The sequence below is a fragment of the Lynx rufus genome, unplaced genomic scaffold (assembly GCF_022079265.1).
Source record: "Lynx rufus isolate CCGP_SWC_20201006 ecotype Redwood Valley unplaced genomic scaffold, mLynRuf1.p SCAF_1, whole genome shotgun sequence".
Classification (NCBI taxonomy): domain Eukaryota; kingdom Metazoa; phylum Chordata; class Mammalia; order Carnivora; family Felidae; genus Lynx; species Lynx rufus.
In genome coordinates, this window is record NW_025814823.1 from 180,531,735 (window position 1) to 180,552,959 (window position 21,225).

Below are 21,225 nucleotides of genomic sequence, written 5' to 3' on the forward strand. Positions count from 1 at the left end.
TTTTTTTTAATTATTATTTTTTTTAATGTTTATTTATTTTTGAGAGAGGGAGAGACGACAGAGTGTGAGCTGGGGAGGGGCACAGAGAGGGAGACACAGAATCCGAAGCAGGCTCCAGGCTCTGAGCTACCAGCACAGAGCCCAATGCGGGGCTCGAACCCATGAACTGTGAGATCATGACCTGAGCCGAAGTCGGACGCTTAACCGACTGAGCCACCCAGGCACCCCCCCCTTTTTTTTTTAATTTTTTTTAATGTTTATTTATTTTTGAGATCAAAAAATTATTTAAACAATAAACCCCATCTCAGGTTCTGCTTGTAAGGAAACCAGTCCAAAACAGTGGGTACCAGAAAGAGTCCTAAGAAACAAAATGCATGCCACAGCAATGCCATTGCTAAGACTTCCACCTACAAAGAAGAGGCAGTGGTGAAGTTGAAGGGAACACCAGATAGTACAATCCCTCTGGCATCTGAAAGGTCTGGGGCAAATGCTAACCAAACAGACCATTTGGGATTGGGTGGTTCTTGCTAAGTTCTTCAATGTGTTGAAGAAAGAAGATGACAGATTCATTGATAAACAATTCCAGAGGGCCTATTTGGCAATAATTTAAAGAGATACTTACCTCCCACAGCTTGCGGGCTACCAGAGCTGAAGAGCAGGCACAGGACTGCACTCTAAGAATGGCAGAACTTCAAAGAATGCCAAGTGCATCCCTTTACACCAAAGACAAGGCCCTGACAGGGAAAGAGGGGACAATGATCCTTGGGAGAGGCTATCTGTAGAGATAAACCAAGAGAGTCCTGAATCCTGTAGACCTGCTGAAGTGTCCCTGTTCCCTTACTGGAAGATAAACACTCTACCTTGCTTAAAAATGAGTCAGGTGCTTTATAAAACAATATCTTCCCTCCTATAGATTTGTCCCACCTCCACTCCTGGCCACCAGACTGATCATGGGGGTAAAACCTTAGCATAGACCAACTCAGAAAATGCTAGGCTTACTGAGGAAAGAAAGGGATTATATATCAGATCTGGCCAATGTTCATAAACCAAACTGAGGGAGAATGTCTGTGGAGGATTCCAAGGGTGATAGATCAAAGCAGGTAAGATATAAGCTCGATAAGGTAGTTTGTTGATGTGAAGGGGTCCTCTCTCCAGTGCCACAGGATGGCCCGAGGGGTTGGTTCTAATATGCTGGTGGGAGGCTCTTAAAAGACTAGGAAAAGCAATGAGCCAAACTGAACAATGCAGAGATGCCACAGCTGCCATTGCAAACTGGAGGGGAGGTCTGATGAGCTCAGAGAAGTAGGCATGCTAGAATGGGCCTACCATATAAGACAGGAAGACCCACCAGCCAACCATGCTCCTTGGGAAGGCCTGGAGGACTCCCCCTTTACCAATGAGATCAGAAAGTATTAGTGAGGTTGGCAACAGTACCCCAAGAAGCTCCATCGTGGCTGTCCTTTATAGGAGATGCTGTAACAGAACTGTGTTCCCCAGGAAAAACAAAAAAGTGAAATTCCAGAATAGCAAAGACAAATGGAAGCACTCAACCATATGAAACAAGATGGGTACAATTACCATAAAAGGCAACAAGGGTGGAATAGTGGCCAGGGCTCCTGGACCTGCAGGCATCTAGATAGCTGGTTCATCGAATATAGTAATGTTGGGAGCAAATTAAGATAGTTACCTAGGGTATACACAATCAGAAGAGATCAAGAATGGAAGAAGCACAGAATGAGATCAGAGATACTCACAAGTATAAGATCAAGGCAATCACACAGGGTCCAATGCTCAGAAGGGCCTCTTGCTTGGAGTTTAATGCTCTGCACTTGCCATCTTGAACTTCTTAATAATTTTATCTTTGAATTTGCTTTGTAGGGGAAGTCCTATTAAATTAAGACAGTAAAGATGAACAGAGACTTGAGAGTCTTGGTTCACAGGTAGTGCCACTTCCCAGCACCTCTCTGCCTCCTCTACTTCCTAACACCTTTCATTCTCCCCCACCTCTCCCTCCCTGCCCTGTCCAGTGATGGTAAAAGCCCTCTGCCCTTGGCAGGGGCCTGAGTGCAGACATTAGGAAAGGTGGGGTTGGGCAAAATGGTAGCTGTCCCTTCTTCTGGCTGGCAATGCCATGGCACATTTGGCAAGCATTGTGGCAAGAACAAGCCTCTCACCTATCCCCCATGCAGGTAACTGTATGTCCCAGAATGGAGGTTGAAATAAGCTTAGGGTCTCCTTCCACTGTGGGTTGGAGTGGGTAGCCTGTGGGAAGGGGAGGTTCCTGGCTCAAATTTCTCAGCCAAGATGCATCACGGCAGGTGCTGGTGTATCTTTCTGCCTTGCACACCCTCCCTTCCAATCTTCCTGGGTCTGGCTTGTGTTTGTGTCTTCTGACGAGGCACCTTCTGGGGATGAACCACAGAAATACAAATTAACGTAATTTTGGTGATATTTGCCTTTCAAATTGGCATTGCACAAAATGAAGATAAATGGTAAAATTCATGCTAATAGTTAAAATTTTTTCATTTTCCTTTACTTAGAACCACATTAAATAGCAAATAAAAATACCATGGCAAGTTGAATAAAAATGGTAGAAAGAAGAAAAAGGTTTTATATGTTATTATCTTTTTTTTTTTAATTTGAGAGAGTGTGCACAAGCAGTGGAGAGGGGCAGAGGGAGAGAAACACAGAATCTTAAGCAGGATACATGCTCAGCATGGAGCTTGACGTGGGGCTTAATCCCATGACCCTGGGAACATGACTTGAGTCAAAATCAAGAGTCAGATGCTCAACCGACTGAGCCACCTAGGCTCATACTAAATATATGTTAGTATCTGGACCTAAAAAATTATGTAACCAGTCCTGCTCACTCCCCATCTCCTGAGAACACTGCCCCCCATAAATCACTTGAACAGGATCCCTATCCTTCTCCCACCCAGCTATTAGAAAACCTAACATAAGATACATGGCAATTTATCCAGAAAAGAAGAAAATAGAATTCCGCCAAAAAACATGGGAGCAGTAAGAAATAGGCATTGTGTCCTGTAGCAAGAGCAGAACTGAGTTCTCCTCAACTGTCACACTTTCTCTTCCTCCCAAACTCACCCTGAGTTCCTCTCTAAAACCAGTAGACAGGGTTATCTCTGGGGTTCCCCCAGCACCTTTGTTCATTTACTCCACAGGCAGGGGTTGAACACCTAATAATAACAGCTATCAGACAAGTGCTTACCATGCCTTGTGGCCAATCCACAGGTCAACTCTAGGCAGCAGGTAATACGATCCCCATGTTAGAGACAGAATACAACCTCACTGGCATGGGGTCACTTGCCCAAGATCACTCATCAAACAAGTGACAGACTCAGGATTAGACTGCAGGCATCTGCTTTTCATCACCAGATTACTTATCCTCTGTCTGCCCTATGCTAGTACTGGAGCTAGAGAGGTGAGCAAGACACAGTCCTTACAAAAGCACATCTTGTTAGTGAAATATTGGCTTATTTATACATATTGCAGGCTTAATGATATTTACAAACAATTTGCATCTAATCAGAAAGTCCCAAAATAGAAAGGGGGCTCAAAGTAAGTCTAAATATATCTCCCCTTCACTAGCCAGCTAGCCTTCCCAGGAGGGTCAGTATGGCCTCCTGGAATCAGACAGCTCTAGTGATGGGATGCTCACTCCCACACTGGAAATTTCCACCTATTTTCTCCAGTAATCACCATTGGAAAGAACATACTTACCATCTATTCCTTTGTAACTACTTCTCTTTGGTCTAGCTCTACTCCTGAGAGCACAAACTAGAAAAGACAAGCAACAGCCCCAACCAGCAACAGCCCCTCACACAGGGGTGAACACTGCTGGTCTCCCTATGACTTCTATAGGATATGGTTTCCCAACCCCCCTCACATCTTGGCTGCCTTGTCCACTCACTCCAGTTCCATAAAGGCAGACTCTCTTGATTCCAAGTGTCAAAAAGCAAAATCAACCTGATTAAAAAAACAGAGAAACTGGAAGAACTGCATTTATTGGCTCAAGTAACTAAAAATGGAAGCCTGACAAGATGGAGGAACTGGAATGATATATGAGCATGGAGTCTCTTGCCTTGTGTACTCCACTCTGCGGTAAGCTCTCTCTAGAGGGTTGAAGCAGAAGAAGCAGGCTTACATCCCCAGAGCTTAGCATCCCTGAGGGGGAAAGAAGGCCAATAAAAGCACTAAGGTTGAGCCTCATTGGTCCAGCTTTGGATTGTATTGCCAACCTTGAACCAATCACTGTGGCCAGAGGAATGGAACACGCTAATTGCTAGGCTTACCTAGAAGCTTACCTGGACCTGGAACAGGGATAAGAGTGGGAGAAGGTTAGTTTCCCAAAGGAAAAAAAAAAAGTCAAGTTACTTTTATAAGACATGAGAATGAATATTCAGCAGGCACAACCCACAGATGCCTTCCAAACACCCACAGCCAAAAGCATGACACCATGTGGTCTGACAAGCCCCGTGATGGCAAGATTCTAATTCCTTCTGTCCTGCCCAAGGGAGAAAGATGGTTTCTGGGGCTCCAATGGGAACTGTGACTTGGACTCATGTTCAATTTTTTTCCTTTTTCCTCTCTTTTCATTTCTTCTTTATCCAACCCACTAACACAGACCCAGACTCCTTCCTGTTGAATCCAGAGGCAGAGAGAAAGACACATGGTATACTAAGGGACCTGGATTCCTTTGGCCTCCCAGAACCTGAGAAGACTACCAATCCCAAAGACACTCCTTCCAGGGGAAAGACAACCCAGGACTAGTGGGATTATCTTGAGGCACTCAGGGGAACTGATGGAGAAATAGCTCCTTCCAAGTGATCAGGTTACACAAGTCACTCTTCCAGGTAGGCCTCACTTTATATAACATACATGATTCTGTACAGGTTGGTAATTTTTTAAATATCAAATTATAGTTTAAATGTACTGTGAGGGGCGGCTGGGTGGCTCAGTCGGTTAAGCATCCGACTTCCGCTCAGGTCATGATCTCATGGTTTGAGTTCCAACACCATGTTGGGTTCTGTGCTGACAGCTCAGAGCCTGGAGCCTGCTTAGGATCTGCGTCTCCCCCTCTCTTGCGCACTGTCTCTCTCTGTCTCTTAAAAAACGAATAAACGTTTAAAAAATAAAATAAAATAAATACACTGTGAAAATAATATAATAAAAGCTACCTACCATTAATTAAGTATCCTCTATTTGCGGGGATATTTTAAAATTTTATGAACTGGGTATTATCATCACCATTTTGCAGCTGAGAAAACTGAGTCTCAGAAACTGCCCAAGATTCCAAGGGCAGTAAATGACAAAGCAAGGATTTGAATCTAGGCCTGTTTGCCTCCAAAGCCCCCATTATGTTTTCTATCACACACACTAAAGCAAAGGATCCCTACAGCAGTGATTTTTATAATATTCTTGATAATGCCGCAGAATATCAATTTTGTGCATGTAGATTTTTATATTCAAACTTGTTTATAGTACAGTGTACCTATGAGTTATTCTGATGGTTTATGAGAAAAATCAGTATCAAATGCTTTCTGACAATGAGGTTGCAGACATACAAGCATATTCATTCATCCACTCAAATGTGCTCTGTCCTGTACTGTGCCTTCCATATGCAGTTTAGCATGGTGGTCAAGACAAGATCTATGGCATCAGACTGTCAAGACTTCGCTCCAACTAGGTGAATGGCCCTGAAACACCACCTTACTGGTCCCCATCATAAAATTAATGCAACAATAGGACCTATGCCATATGAGTTTTAAAAAGATCAAATGAAATAAGTTAAATTCTCAGCACCATACCCTAACCCTAACCCCTAACCCAAACCCTAACCCCTAACCCCGAACCCTAACCCTAACGTCGTAAGTATTCAATGAATGCTCCTACAAGACTATAAGCAATATGAGGGCAGGGAGTGTGTGAACTTTTCTTCACCACTCAACCTTAGAACCTCGTCCAGTGCTTTGCATGCTGTAGGCACTCAATAAACATTTGTTAAATGAATACTTTATTTAAGCTAGATCATTTAATCCTTAACTAATCCAAAAAGTAGGGACAGAAAATAAACAAACACAACTTGTTTAACATATAATAATTTTAGGCAGTGTTAAGGGCAGGAAAAAAAACAAAACAGAGAATAATGAGTGACAGAAAAAAAAGGGTGGGGTGGGGGGAACATGTGTTGTAGATAGCCAAGAACTAAACCAATTTAGACCTAACAGGGAGTGTTATGGACTGAACATTTGTTTTCCCCTGCCCCCCACCCCACCAAATTCAATGTTAAAGCCTTACCCCTCAGTGTGGCTGTATTTGGAGATGGGGCCGCTAAGGTTAAATGAAGTCATAAGGATGGGGCTCTGATCCAACAGGATTAGTGTCCTTACAGAGGAGACATCGGAGAGCCTACTTTTCCCATCAGTCTCTGCACGTGCATCTAGGAAAGACCATGTGAGCACACAGGGAGATGAAGGCCATGTATAAGCCAAGAGAGGAGGCCTCAGGAATGAACTTACCTTGTCAGCACCTTCACTTTGGACTTCCTAGCCTCCAGAACCATGAGAAATAAGTTTGTGTTGTTTAAGCCACCCAGTCTGTTATGGCATTTTGCTACGGCAGACCGAGCCAAAAAAGACAGGGCATGTTCTAGGAAAAGGGAACATCAAGTGCAAAGGCCCTAAAGGAGCCTGGTATTCAGGAACAGCAGAAGGTCAGTAAATGAACAAGACAAAAAGTGGCAAGACAGAGGGTCAGAGAGCCACACCAGTCCTACCCATAGGCTCTAACAGTACCGTACCAAAAGCAAGCCCTCACTCCAAACAAAATCATTATTATCAGCACCATAATATTTAAAATGAACAACTGACTTTTTCCCAAACTTAGGTAAAGGATAAATAAGGGCCTTTTAGAAAACTAAGATACTATAGTTCTATAACAGTCTATAGATAAAAAATATTCTTGCCATGCAAATTTAGCTTCTATGCAAATCAGACATGGCCCCCTACTGTGAAATTCTGTGTTAACCCCTGGAAACAGAACCCTTTCCCTCTCCCTCAGGCAGTGACAAGTGTGTTCCAGCTCTAAGCCACCAAAGCTATGACCCTCAACCCCTAGATGGGGCCCGTGTGAACAGTGCTAGGGAAAGGCTCCAATTTCTCTATGCTATCAGATCTGGCCAAGCCTGTTATTTTTCCTGCCAAGGTAGATCAACAGACATGGTTAATGCTGAAATCCCTGGAGGTAATTAAACAGCAAAACTGGGCTTGGCCTCAGAGAAGGAAGGAGGGAGGGGGCTATGTAGATTTTCCTTTCTTCAATGCCAGCCAGCACTACAAAATTGGCATTGTTATCTACTTTCCTCCTGGTGACATTTACTTTTGAAGCAAAAACAAAAACAAAACAGGGAAGAGGAGTCAGGTGGATTGGGAAATCAAATTCAGAGGTGGACATAGCTTTAGGCATAAATGTCTGCCTTTTATCTGAAGAAATGGTTTGCAACTGGCAGCAAACTTGCCCACCTAATCTGTATCCCCCTGGCCCTTCTCGCAATATGTGGAAACATTTTTAGTTATCACACTTGGGGTCAGAGGGAGTGCTACCATCATCTTGTGGGTAGAGGCCAGGGATATTGCTAAACATCCTACCGTGCACAGGGAAGCCTTCCACAACAAAGTCTCATCCAGCCCAAACTGTCAACTCTGATTTAAGAAAACAGGACAAGGAAAAATAAACTCAAATATTTAAGGGCCTTCCATGTACCAAATGACATACACATATACCTGCACATACACATACGCCATTTAGTCTCTACACCAAGTCCACAAAGTGATGCCCATTTCCCAGATGAAAAAAATAGAATGCGGACTTCACCCAGTTAGTAACTGGCACAGTTAGCAACTTCACAGGAGGAATTTGAACCTGACTCTGGGTGGTTCTCACTAAACTATGAGCTCCATGAGGACGGGGACCTTGGCAACCTTGTTTACTTCCTCATACCTAGTGCCTAGCAGAATTTATACTTAATGGAAATATAATAAAGAGTTCTTTGAATTAATAAGTATCTGAGTCAGTGGACCTAAAGTACATGATTGTTTCTTCCCACCACTCCTTAGAATAATGAAGATCCTCACGATATCCCTCTAGGGTTCCTGTCAAGTCAATATGTTGCATGTCAGAGTCAGAAATCTCCCTAGGCCAGCACAAGTAAAAATGGAAGTTTATGGAAAAATGCAAAGGTATTATGGAAACAAAGCATCGCCAGGACTAAAGGCTTGGAAAGCCACCAGGAATCAGAGTGCCTCATGTTCTCTATAATGTCTACATCTTGGTTTTCTTTTCCAACAGAAGACTTGCACTGTGTAGCCATCTTGCAGATGGTCCTATGTACCAGCCTCAGCAACATTTTGACTCTGAAAGTCCCCATGGCCTTTCAGCTTGGCTCTCCTTAGTTAAGTAGCTTAGTCTATCCATATCCCAGTTATTATACATTCCCTGAGGAGGGATGAGATTGGCATAGTCTGGGCTAACCTTCAAGATGCCCCTGGCCCCAGCCAGACAATTGCAACTTCACGACACACTCTGAGCAAGAATGGCTAAATTAGCACCTTCAAGCCTGAGGACCATGAGCTGTAAAAATGATTGTTGTTTTCAGCAACTATGTTTTGGGATGTTTATTATCCAGCAGGTACCAGAAACAGATTTTGGTATAGAAAGTGGATTGCTGCTACAACAAAAACTTAAAAGTGTCTCAAATTATAATTCTGCTCCCAGTTCCAAAGTCTGAAGACCAAATATATATTTCTTACTAAACATCACAATATCATAATTACCCTTGTGTTTGACCAGTAGGCAGAACTAGAAGGGCCTTGGAGAGCATGTTAGTGAAAGTCTAAAGGGTCTTGATGATGACTTAAAGGAAAGTGAGGAAAATGCTACTGAAAGCTGGAGGAAAGGGGACACTTGTAGCTGGTGGAAGGTTTGGTGACGCTGTCATCTGCTGTAATGTGGAAAAGAAGGAATTGTTCCATAATGAATATGATCATCTGGCCAACCTGATTATAGTACAATGCAAAGGAGAGAGAGCATCCAAAAGAAGAAACTTTTTTGGTTTGAGCAAAATTTAGATGGTACGTAAAAAGTGCCAGGGTTTTCTGAGTTTGAAAATAAAACAACTTCTCATGCCCAACCTCTCCAGAGGGCAAACTTCTCAAATTGAAATGACTTTCAGCAAAGGGTGGGTACAGCATCTTTTGTTAGGCATTCAGAAAGGTTTCAGAAGGTACTTCATAGACCAATTCAAACAGACAAAATCCTTCTAAAAAACTTTAGACTGTGCCTGGCTGTCTTAATTAAACAACAGGATTTCCTAAAAAGGCCCCCAAAATAGAAAGGACTTATGTAAGCCAAAGGGATTTGTGGTCATGGCTTTTTCCCCAATGGAAGGAACTCCAGGAAGAATCATTTAAAAACTCAACATTTTTTTAGAATGAGTTTGAACTAAAAAGGAGGAGATAGTGTAAGGTGGAAAAAAAGGACTTTGGATTCCAGAACTTCTACGGGCAGGAAGCAGGTTCAAAAACTACTCCAGGCAAACACAGTTTATGTTCCATGGAAAAGGAAGGTTAAATTCAGAAGGTAGAATCAAGAGCATGGGAGGAAGAGCTGCAGAGATCACTACAGAGAATTGGTCCTAACCAAGGAAACTATAATGCTTGCTACAGTTTTCCGATGCCAATTCCAATATTGTACATTGGGTGTGGAAGATGAATAACCTGTCTTTTTTAGTTCACAGATACTCAAATCATTCTTGAAAAGCTGTAACTAAGGATCAACACTCAAGGTACCTCATCTACACCTGGAAGTAATAGAGAAGATGAGATTCTGGACTTCATGTCTGTCCATGATGCCATTAACTGTTTGGGAGAGTCTTGGGATGGGCCAACTGCCTTTTGAGTGAAGGAGGAACATAATTTGTGATCAGAGGCAGACTGTGATAGTTTGAAAATCTGACCTTGCAACTTTTTGACATTCCTACTATGGAAGAATGGTCTCTTTCTCTCAATGACTGCTTGATCAACAGAAAACAGGAGAAGTGGTACTGTGCCAGTTTCTCGCCCAGTCCTTAAGAAATGAGCAGCTTCTATTTCCTCTTTCTTGAAATTCTTGTTTTTGGATCCCACCCATCATGCTGTAAGGAGTCCAGGCCACAGGGAGAGGCCACGGGATTGTGTTCCAGCAGACAGCCCCACTAAGGTCCCAGTCTATAGCCACACGGAAGTAAGAAAGCCTTAAGAAGATTCCAGCCCCAGCCAATAACCAACTGTAACCACATAGAAGACAGTGAGTGAGATAGTATTAGCTAAACCCAGGCAGACCTCAGAACCATGAGAGATAATTAAATTATTGCTGTTTCTTTAAAGTCACTAAGCTTTGGAGTGATTTTTTACACAGCAATAGATAACCAGGACAAATATTTGCTGTAGTTACTTTATGTAATCTTAAATTGCTTGAATTAAAACAATAACCTTAATATATATATAAAACCTTAATAATAATAAAGAATCACTAACATATAAAATGAATTAAAAGTTACTATTAAAATATTACTATTAAAACGACACAAGGCTTTGGGATCAAAGAGAACTAGGTACAAATCCTGGTCAGCATCCTATTAGTTGTATGACATTTGATAAGTTACTTTAGCCTCTCTGATTGCCAGTTTCTTTCTCTTTAAAATGGAGTAAAGTGGAGGGTACCTGGATGGCTCAGTCGGTTAAACATCCAACTCTTGATTTTGGATCAGGTCATGATGAACTGTGCCACAGGCTCATGCACTATGAGACTGAGCCCCAGGTCAGGCTCTGTGCTGACAGAAGGAGCCTGCTTGGGATTCTCTCCCTCTCCCCTTATCTCTGCCCCTCCCCCACTTTATGTGGGTGTGTTCTTTCTCTCAAAATATATAAATAAACATTAAAAAAATTTTTTTTTAATGGAGTTAAGGGACACCTGGCTGGCTTAGTTGATGGAACATGCAACTCTTGATGTCGAGGTTTAAGTTCGAGCCCCATGTTAGGTATAGAGATTATTTAAAAATAAAATCTTTTAGGGACACCTGGGTGGCTCAGTTAGTTAAGCATCTAACTCTTGGTTTTGGCTCGGGTCATGATCTCATGGTTTGTGAGTTAAAGCCCCATGTCACACTGTGGGTTGACAGTAAGGAGCCTGCTTGGGATTCTTTCTCTCACTTTCTCTCTCTCTGCCCCTTCCCCACTCACACTCTTTCTCTCTCAAATGAAAAAACATAAAATCTTTTTTAAAAAAACCCACACATTTAATGTGTCAATACAACCTTCCTGAAAAAGGAAGAAAGGTCTCAGATACACAACCTTACCTTACACCTTAAAGAGCTGGCAAAAGAACAGCAAATAAAACCCCAAACCAGCAGAAGACAGGAAATAATAAAGACTGGAGTGGAAATCAATGCTATCAAAGTAAAAAAAACAAAAAAAAAACCAAAAAAACAAATCAATGAAACTAGGAGCTGGTTCTTTGAAAGAATTAACAAAATTGATAAACCCCTAGCTGGTTTGATCAAAAAGAAAAAGGAAAAGACCCACATAAATAAAATAATAAATGAAAGAGGAGAGGTCACAAACAACACTGCAGAAATAAAAACACTAAGAGAATATTATGAGCAATTATATGCTAATAAATTGGGAAATTTGGAAAAAATGGACAAATTCATAGAAACATATAAACTACCAAAACTGAAACAGGAAGATATAGAAAATTTGAACAGACCCATAACCAGTAAAGACATTGAATTAGTAATCAAAAACCTCCCAAAAAACAAGAGTTCAGGGTCAGACGACTTTCCAGGGGAATTCTACCAAACATTCAAAGAAGAGTTAACTCCAATTCTGTTAAAGCTGTTCCAAAAAATAGAAATAGAAGAAAATTTCCAAACCCATTCTATGAGAATTACCTTGATCCCAAAACCACACAAAGACCCCACTAAAAAAAATAGAACTATAGACCAATTTCCCTCATGAAGATGGATACAAGAATTGTCAACAAGATACTAGCCAATGGGATCCAACGATGCATTAAAAGAAATAACAGAGGCACTGGGGTAGCTCAGTTGGTTAAGTGTCTGACTTTGGCTTACGTCACGATTTTGCAGTTTGTGAGTTTGAGCCCTGCATTGGGCTCTGTGCTGACAGCCCAGAGCCTGGAGCCTGCTTCAGATTCTGTGTCTCCTTCTCTTCTGTCTCTCCCCCACTCACTCATTTTCTCTGTCTCTCAAAAATAAATAAACATTAAAAAAAATTGAAAAGAATTATTCACCATGATCAAGTGGGATTTATACCTGGGATGCAAGGCTGGTGCAATATCCACAAATCAATCAATGCAATATATTACATTAATAAAAGAAAGGACAAGAACCACATGTCTTCTTAATAGATGCAGAGAAAGCACTTGACAAAATACAGCATCCTTTCTTGATAAAAATCCTCAAGAAAGTAGGGATAGAAGGATCATACCTCAAGATCATAAAAGCCATATACGAAAGACCCACCACTAATATCATTCTCAATGGGGAAAGCTCTCAGTTTCAGGAACATATGTAAGGAACACGACAGGGATGTTCACTCTCGCCACTATTCAACAGCGGATTGGTAGTCCTGGCCTCAGCAATCAGACAACACAAAGGGATAAAAGTCATCCAAACTGGCAAGGAGGAGGTCAAACTTTCACTCGTCACAGATGACATGATACTGTATATGGAAAACCCAAAAGATTCCACCAAAAAACCTCTTACAACTTATTCATGAATTCAGCAAAGTCGCAGAATACAAAATCAATTCACAGATATTGGTTGCATCTCTATACACCAAAAATGAAGCAGCAGAAAGGGAAATCAAGGAATCGATCCCATTTATAATTGCACCAAAACCCATAAAATACCTCGGAATAAACCTAATCAAAGAGGTGAAAAACCTATACACTGAAAACTATAGAAAGCTTATGAAAGAAACTGAAGAAGACACACAAAAAAACGGAAAAATATTCCATGCTCATGGATTGGAAGAATAAATACTGTTAAAGTGTCAATACTACCCAAAGCAATCTACATATTCAATGCAATCCCTATCAAAATTACACCAGCATTCTTCACAGAGCTAGAACAAACAATCTTAAAATTTGTATGGAACCAGTAAAGACCCTGAATAGCCAAAGCAATCCAGAAAAAGAAAACCAAAGCAGGAGGTATCACAATCCTGGACTTCAAGCTGTATCACAAAGCTATAATCATCAAGACAGTATGGTACTGGCATAAAAACAGACACTTAGATCAATGGAGCAGAATAGAGAACCCAGAAATGGACTCACAAACGTATGGCCTACTAATCTTTGACAAAGAAGGAAAGAATATCCAATGGAATAAAGACAATCTCTTCAGTGAATGGTGTTGGGAAAACTGTACAGCAACATGCAGAAGAATGAACCTGGACCACTTTCTTACACCATACACAAAAATAAACTCAAAATGGATGAAAGACCTAAACATAAGACAGGAAACCATCAAAACCCTAGAGGAGTAAGCAGACAAAAACCTCTTACTCAGGCAGAAACTTCTTACTCAACACGTCTCCAGAGGCAAGGGAAACAAAAGCAAAAATGAACTACTGAGACCTCATCAAGATAAAAATCTTCTGCATGGTGAAGGAAACAATCAGCAAAACTAAAAGGCAACCAATGGAATGGGAGACAACATTTGCAAATGACATATCAGATAAAGGGCTAGTATCCAAAATCTACAAAGAACTTATCAAACTTAACACCCAAAAAACAAACAATCCAGTGAAGAAATGGGCAAAAGACATGAAAAGACATTTTCCAAAGAACACATCCTGATGGCTAACAGACACATGAAAAAATGCTCAACATGACCCATCATCAGGTACATACAAATCAAAGCCACAATGAGATACCACCTCACACCTGTCAGAATAGCTCAAATTAACAGCTCAGACAATGACAGATGCTGGCAAGGATGCAGAGAAAGAGGATCTCTTTTGCATTGTTGGTGGAATGCAAACCGGTGCAACCACTCTGGAAAACAGTATGGAGGGTCCTCAAAAAATTAAAAATAGAACTACCATATGACCCAGCAATTGCACTACTATGTATTTATCCAAAAGATACAGGTGTGCTATTTTAAAGGGACACATGCACCCCAATGCTAAAGCAGTGCTATCAATAATACCCAAAGTATGGAAAGAGCCCAAATGTCCATTGACAGATGAATGGATAAAGAAGATGTGGTGTATACACACACACACACACACACACACACACACACACACACACACAGAGAGAGAGACAACGGAATACTACTTGGTGATGAAAAAGAATGAAATCTTGCCATTTGTAACAACGTGGATGGAACCAGAGTGTATTATGTTAAGCAAAATTAGTCAGAGAAAGACAAATACCATATGACTTCACTCACATGTGGAATTTAAGATACGAAACAGATGAACAGATGGGAAGAGAAGCAAAAATAATATAAAAACAGGGAGGGGGACAAACCATAAAAGAATCTTAAATATAGAGAACTGAGGGTTACTGGAGGAGGTGTGGGTGGAGGGATGAGCTAAATTGGCAAGGGCATTAGGGGGACACTTGTTGGGATGAGCACTGGATGTTATATGTATGGGAGAAATCATTGGATTCTACTCCTGAAATCATTATTGCACTATATGCTAACTAACTTGGATATAAATTTTAAAAAATGAAAGTAAAAATAAATAAATAAATAAATAAATAAATAAACCCCACACATTTAAAAATTAATTAACTAATTAATCAAATGGAGTTAATTGAGAACATCTGTTGTATAAGATTGTTGTGAGCTTTAAAATCAGAGGATAAATGTAAATCCTTAGCCCAGTACCTGGTACATAGTAGCTATTCCATAAACATTTCTCATCATTGTTACTTGATATTGGTTGAGCCAGTGTTGGCTAGCAAAGCCTCTGGTAATGAATAGGTCTTTTCTCACGTGGGAGCATTGACAATTCTATTAAGCAGGCTGGCCAAGTACCTACCAGCTTGCCTTGTGCCATGGGCTCTGTGGCTGGATGACTGTGGAAGCAGACATTCCAAACAGGGCTTAAGCATTTATGTGGTTCCAGATGAAAATGGCTCCAGTTCAGTTGCTACTGAAAACCAACTCACCTTCTAGCCTTAAGCATCAATGTAAACAGATGAGAAGTGAACAAGATAAAAGGACAGACATCCACAGCATGGACAAGATCAGCCTTGTGCTTAAGGACTCAGCTTCTGTAGAGTAAATGGAGAAGTTAAGCTGCTTTTCTGTTAGCTAGTCAATTAAACTAATTGGATATTAATTAAAAATTGACTTTGACAAAGATCTGTTTATGCTATAAAACATCCAAAGCAAGAGTTGGTAAGGCTCACGACATAAGGAAACTTGTGGTCTAATGAATGATGTTAATTCAATCAATCTTAACACTTATTTATTCATTCCCACTGCTGGAATCTTTGCCTGAGCCCCACCTAAGCCACCACCTTATCTTTACCAGGCCTGAGAAAACTTTCTAAAACCTAGTTCTAATCCTGACACTCCCCTGCTTTTAAATCTTTGATGGGTCTCTGTTGTGCTTTGGATTAAGTCCAAACTCTTTAACGTGGTTTCCAAGAAACTTTATAACCCGGTTTAAAACCCTCCAATGGTTTTGCATTGCTTTAAGACTGGAATCCAAACCCTTCTCTGTGTTCTACTAGACCTGCATGAACTGGATTCTCTCTCACCTCACCTCCTTTACTCGACTCCCAGACACTAGTCATCTTGTTTCACCAATGTGCCTCAGAGCCTTTGCACATGCTCTTCTCTCTGCCTGGAACACTCATCCTTGAGTTCTTTGCTTGACTGGCTCCTTCTCATACTTAAATGGAAGTCAACCATTCCCTAATCAACCAATCTTTTACACATTAAAGAGTTAGTTGACTTTCTCATAGCATGTATTGTAAACTGGAATTATCTCACTTCTTTATCTGCAGGCCCCTTGAAAGCAGGAATCCTATCAGCCAAGCTCACTGCAATAGCCTCAGCTTGTAGAATAGTTCCTAGAATCTAGTATGTGCTTAAAATGTTGTTGGTCAAGAATAAATCTCCATTTTCCAGATTTGGAATCTAAAGCTCAGATACCTTAGAGGACTTGCTTAAGTAGTACAGCCAAGTCTGACCGACTTCAAAGTCCATGCTCTAGGCCTGTGAACTACTTGTTACTAGTCCAAGCCTAAGATAGTGACAAACTGGGCCAACATGTAAAACAGTGAAATGCCACCTTCGTGGAGTATATCTTGCTAGGAAAAGAGTATCAACTGAACTAAAAACAGTGTGTCAGTCAGTGAGGCAATTGATGTACATTTTGCTGCAAGCTCCCTACCCCACTGGGAGCTAATCCCAGGCAGGGGTCAGCACTGCCCTGCGGGCCACAGTTTGAATGGCATCTAGTCTGGCCACCACATTACACTCTTCACTCTTCCTTATCCCTCATGCAGTGACTTCGTGTGAAGCACACGGTTTGTTCCTGACTCCTTTATCGTCCTATCTGTGGGCTTGTGCACAGCAAGGGTATGATAATTTGTCTTGTAGATACAGAGAATAGTGAAAAGGTGGGTGGGGTTTTCTTAATCCTGCTTTTCAAAGTAAGTAAAAAAATAATTTTTTGTGGATTATTCCCAGTTTTGGAATGTTCATAAGGTTCTAAGTTCCTACAAGCTAGCTATTCTTGACGGGTAGTTGGTTAAACTCTGTCAGAGCCCTGATTTCCAAAGTACAACTATGCAAACTATTCTTATCATACACACTGGCCTCATAGCCTAAGGCAGTGACAGCCTTAAAAATCCTATGATGAAGGGCTTGTCCTTATGTGCTCTTAGTGTCTTGCTTCATTGGTACAGAGCTTGCTAACCAGAGTCTGCCCCCATTCTCCATCAGTATGGGCTTTCTACCATGCTAATCTCACCAAATAACACCCCCCCCACACACACACACAAACACACACACATACACAAATACCCCATGCCAACATAGCATGCCAGTAGGGAAGGCTTTTACATTCATTCAAATAGTCAGTGAGAGCTTTCTATGGGCCAGTAAATGTGTTAAGAGTTGAGGATTAAAGACCAGAGTCCTTGCCTTCTAGGAGCTTTCTAAGCTGAATGAGGACATCAGACTAAATGTAACATAAATAGTCTCATGATGAATGCTATGAACAAAGTACTCACATTTTACAAGGTCAACAGATACCCTTAATGTAGTCAGCTTGAGTGCACTAGTAAGAGAAGAAGGGACATTTACACTGAGGCTCAAATATCAGCATGAATGCTTTGTTTCTCTAATAGTTCCCAGTAAGGCCACACTTTTGCTCCCATATGATAGGTACTATGTTAAGCACTTCAGATGCAGGAAGTCATTTCATCTTTACAAAGGCATGGGAGCCTTTTTTATCCTCATTTTATAGATGAGGAGACCAAGACATAAAGAAGTAAAATTACCACTCCAAAGTTGCACAACCAACCAAAGATCAAAACCTAATTCTGCCTAATTGTGATGCCTAGCTTTTACCATTAAACTCTACTCTAACCTGGTCAAAGCCTTGATAAATACAGTCTTACAGGTGTCCTAGGCCCAGGAAGAGGCCCAGCTGTAATTAGAGGTGCCCTTGATTAAACACAATGTTAGGAAGTACAGAATGGCTCCCAGGTCATACTCTCTTCAGTATTAACCCCATAAAGGACAATGATTCACTCCTGCTAAACTGACTTCGTTGCCAATACTTACTGGTTCTTAGAAGTTTCTAGAAGGCTGAGAGTTTCCAGGTTGCATTTGAAGGTCTTGGACCCAAACTCATCCAATTTATTTATTTGTGAGCCACTATTCTGGGTTAGCCCCCATGCTAAGCTTGGGGATACCAAAAAGAATAAGTCACGGTCCTAGCCTTGAAAGAGTTCATTTGGTAAGTAAAGGCATCATTATATTACTATGCAAAAAGAATGGCAAGGAGAAGCTTGTGCTGGGACCAGAAGTAGCATGAAGGAAAAGAAGTCTTTCCAGAGGAGGTGGGGATTTCTGGGCTGGGTTTTAAAGTATGAATAGGTGCTCAATGGGAACTCAAGAAGAAAGTCTTCCACATGCAAAAGGGGTGACAGCATCAGGCAGTACAATGTACTCCGTTTGCTAGAAGCAGTTTTTATCTTATCAAAGCATACATAATGAGGGTGCACAAATACAAGGGAAGCAGCTAAAGAAGTTTACACCAGCCAATCATAATGTGTCTTATATCTCAGGCTAAGGGGCTGGATTTCATCCTGAAGACAACACTGGGGGAGAGCCATGGTTCTAAGCCCTGGAAATGATACGGTCCAGTTCGCTTTTGAGAAAACTCACTCTGGCATCAGTAAGGAAGGTAGATGGAAAAAAGCCAGTCAAGAGGCAGGAAGAGCCTTTAAGAGTAGACATGGGAGATGTGGAGGCTGGTACTCAGATGAGAGTGGTGAGGTTGGATAGAAGTAACAGACATGAAGACAGCAGCGAGAGGACTTAGTGACTGGTCAGATGTGGGCTGGAAGGGGCGAGAAGAGTCCAGGATGACTCCCAGATTTCTGTGTTGGCAAATGAGTGGATGCTGGCACCACCAGCTGAGACAGAGCCTTTAGGAAAGTGAGAAGGCAGGAAAAGAGGGGGAGGAGGATGATGAAATCATATCTGGACTTGTTAGGTTAAAGTGCCAGGAAGCAGGGCTCAATGGTCCGAGTGGAGCTCCAGAGGATCTTCCCTGTCCCCACAAGGAATGTCCAAGGGAACTCATCCCCGGGCAGGGCAGAGGTATGTGACACCCCAGCTGGGAGCCTCTATGATACAAACCACCAAGTGTTCAAACATGCTGACCACTATGACAAAACATGGACTGCATCCCCAATTTCAGGAGAGGAAGGTCCTGGAGGACCAACAAGGCCAAGGCAAAACCCTTGACTTCCCACTTACTTATTCCCCATGCTCCTTGGCAAGTGACACTACCACACCCTAAAACCTGTCCTCTTACCTCCCTTTCCTTCCCCTAATCCACTTCGCTAGCTCTCTATCTCAAACAGCCCTATCACTCCTGATCTCTGTCCCGCTTTATCTTCATAGCATTTATACTTTCTAAAATATTATGGTTAACCAATGAGACAAGAGTCTACTTGTTTACTATCTAGGTCCCCTTTGAAATGTAGACTCCAGGAGGGCAGGACTTTGTCCTGTTCTTAACCATACCCCCAAAACCTAGAATGTTAACTGGCACACTGTAGGAGCTCAGTAAGCAGTTGTTAAATGAAGTTCTCATCCCAGAACTTCTCTCCCTCTCTGCTGCCACCACACTGATTCAAGTTCTCACGCACTTCCCAGAGTGTTCCCGGAGCCCCTTTGACATGTTGACTGCTTGCATGTGGGCCAGGAGGGTGAGGGAGGAGCCTTTCCATTTCCAAGTCACGGAACCTCTCCAATCCATTCATTCTTCACATTGTAGCCAGAGTGGCTTTCTAAAATCACAGATCATGTCAATCTCCCACTTGAAAATTTCCAGGGGTCCTCAAGGTCCAGCATGCTTACCTCTCCAACTGTACCTCCAATCACTTTACTCCACTTTACTCTTTACTGCCCATACTCTGTTCCTCAAGCCAAACCTACCTCCAGTGCCAGTCACACCTCTGTCTTCCCCAGAAATCTGCAAGGATTCCAGTTCATACACTACCTCCTTGGAGAAGCCTTCCCTGACCATCCAAACTAAAATAGAGCCCTCCTTCTCTGCCCTCACACATCCACCTGATTATTTCCTTCACATCACTCACCACAGCCTATTCTTGTTCACTGATTTGTTAACTTGATTATTATTTCTCTCTTTTTCACTTCTCTCTTCTCCTAGCATGTATTCCAGTGCCTAGAACATAGTTAAATCTCAGTTAACATTTGCTGGATAAAATTGTGTTTCCACTATCATGATGGTGATGCTGGTGATGCTTATAGTAATGACGCCCTCCCACAGTGAGACGCTGGTTTGAATTTGTGGAGCCAAGGTCTGACTGGAGCATGTTCTTGACCATCTAATTAGAGATAGAATCCACTGTTACAAGCTTGGTCTGGGCTTTGAAGCCAAGGTGTATGTGTGTGTGTTTACTTTATGCCAGGAGACCTCATCAGCATCATTAGGTACGATCTACCACCTATCTCCATTGACACACACTCAGCAAAAACAAAATGAGGATGTGTCCATTCTCCTCTATTCCTCCGCAAGATAGGGTGAATTTATTGTGTGTGATAAGCTATAAATATTGAAACAGGAACACAGTCTCTTGGCCCCTTTAGATACTCTCCCCAACTCTCACACTCACCCTGCTGGGAGGGGTTTTTAGGACATGATAGAGAAGAGAGAAAATGCAGTTAAGCAAACAGTACTGGAGGGAGGGATGGGGCTGATAGTCAATAGGGGATGCAGAAGAAAGTTTCTGGCCAAAAACCAAAGCAGGATAACCTGTCAGTTTCAATACCACTGGAAAAAAACTTAAAGGAAAATGCAGTTGAACACATCTCATAATGTTCCTGAAAAAGAGACATATTTTAGTGAACCTCAAAAATCAGAGACAGAAGAAACCTCAATTGTTTCATTTTAGAGATGGGTAATCTGAAACCTAGAGAGGAAACAGGACTTTCCCAGGACCACACTGAAATTCAGTGGCTGATCGGGGTGCTTGGGTGGCTCAGTTGGTTGAGCGTCTGACTTCGGCTCAGGTCATGATCTCACAGTCCGTGAGTTCGAGCCACACGTTGGGCTCTGTGCTGTTAGTTCAGAGCCTGGAGCTTGCATCAGATTCTATGTCTCCCTCTCTCTCTGCCCCTCCCCCACTCATGCTTTGTCTCTTTCTCTCTCAAAAAATGAATAATCGTTAAAAAATCAGATTCTAGGGGCGCCTGGGTGGCTCAGTCGGTTGAGCGGCCGACTTCGGCTCAGGTCACGATCTCGCACTCCGTGAGTTTGAGCCCCGCATCAGGCTCTGTGCTGACAGCTCGGAGCCTGGAGCCTGTTTCGGATTCTGTGTCTCCCTCTCTCTGACCCTCCCCCATTCATG

At 42.0% G+C, this 21,225-nt stretch overlaps 1 long non-coding RNA gene across 2 annotated transcripts in view; it reads right to left on the bottom strand.

The window, feature by feature from the left end:
• The window catches only part of LOC124520454 (uncharacterized), a 35,460-nt gene extending 14,596 nt beyond the window's left edge, over nt 1-20,864 (bottom strand). Inside the window, exons 1-5 of one of the 2 annotated variants that reach the window (XR_006964323.1) lie at nt 17,903-20,864; nt 17,347-17,393; nt 15,268-15,372; nt 2,175-2,405; nt 1,755-1,886 (exon numbers count right to left, since the gene is read on the bottom strand). This is a non-coding gene — a long non-coding RNA (uncharacterized LOC124520454). Of the gene's footprint in view, nt 1-1,754; nt 1,887-2,174; nt 2,406-15,137; nt 15,205-15,267; nt 15,373-17,346; nt 17,394-17,902 lie in introns of those variants that run through there. The other variant, XR_006964324.1, reaches the window with a different exon arrangement.
• Nucleotides 20,865-21,225: the final 361 nt, after the last annotated feature.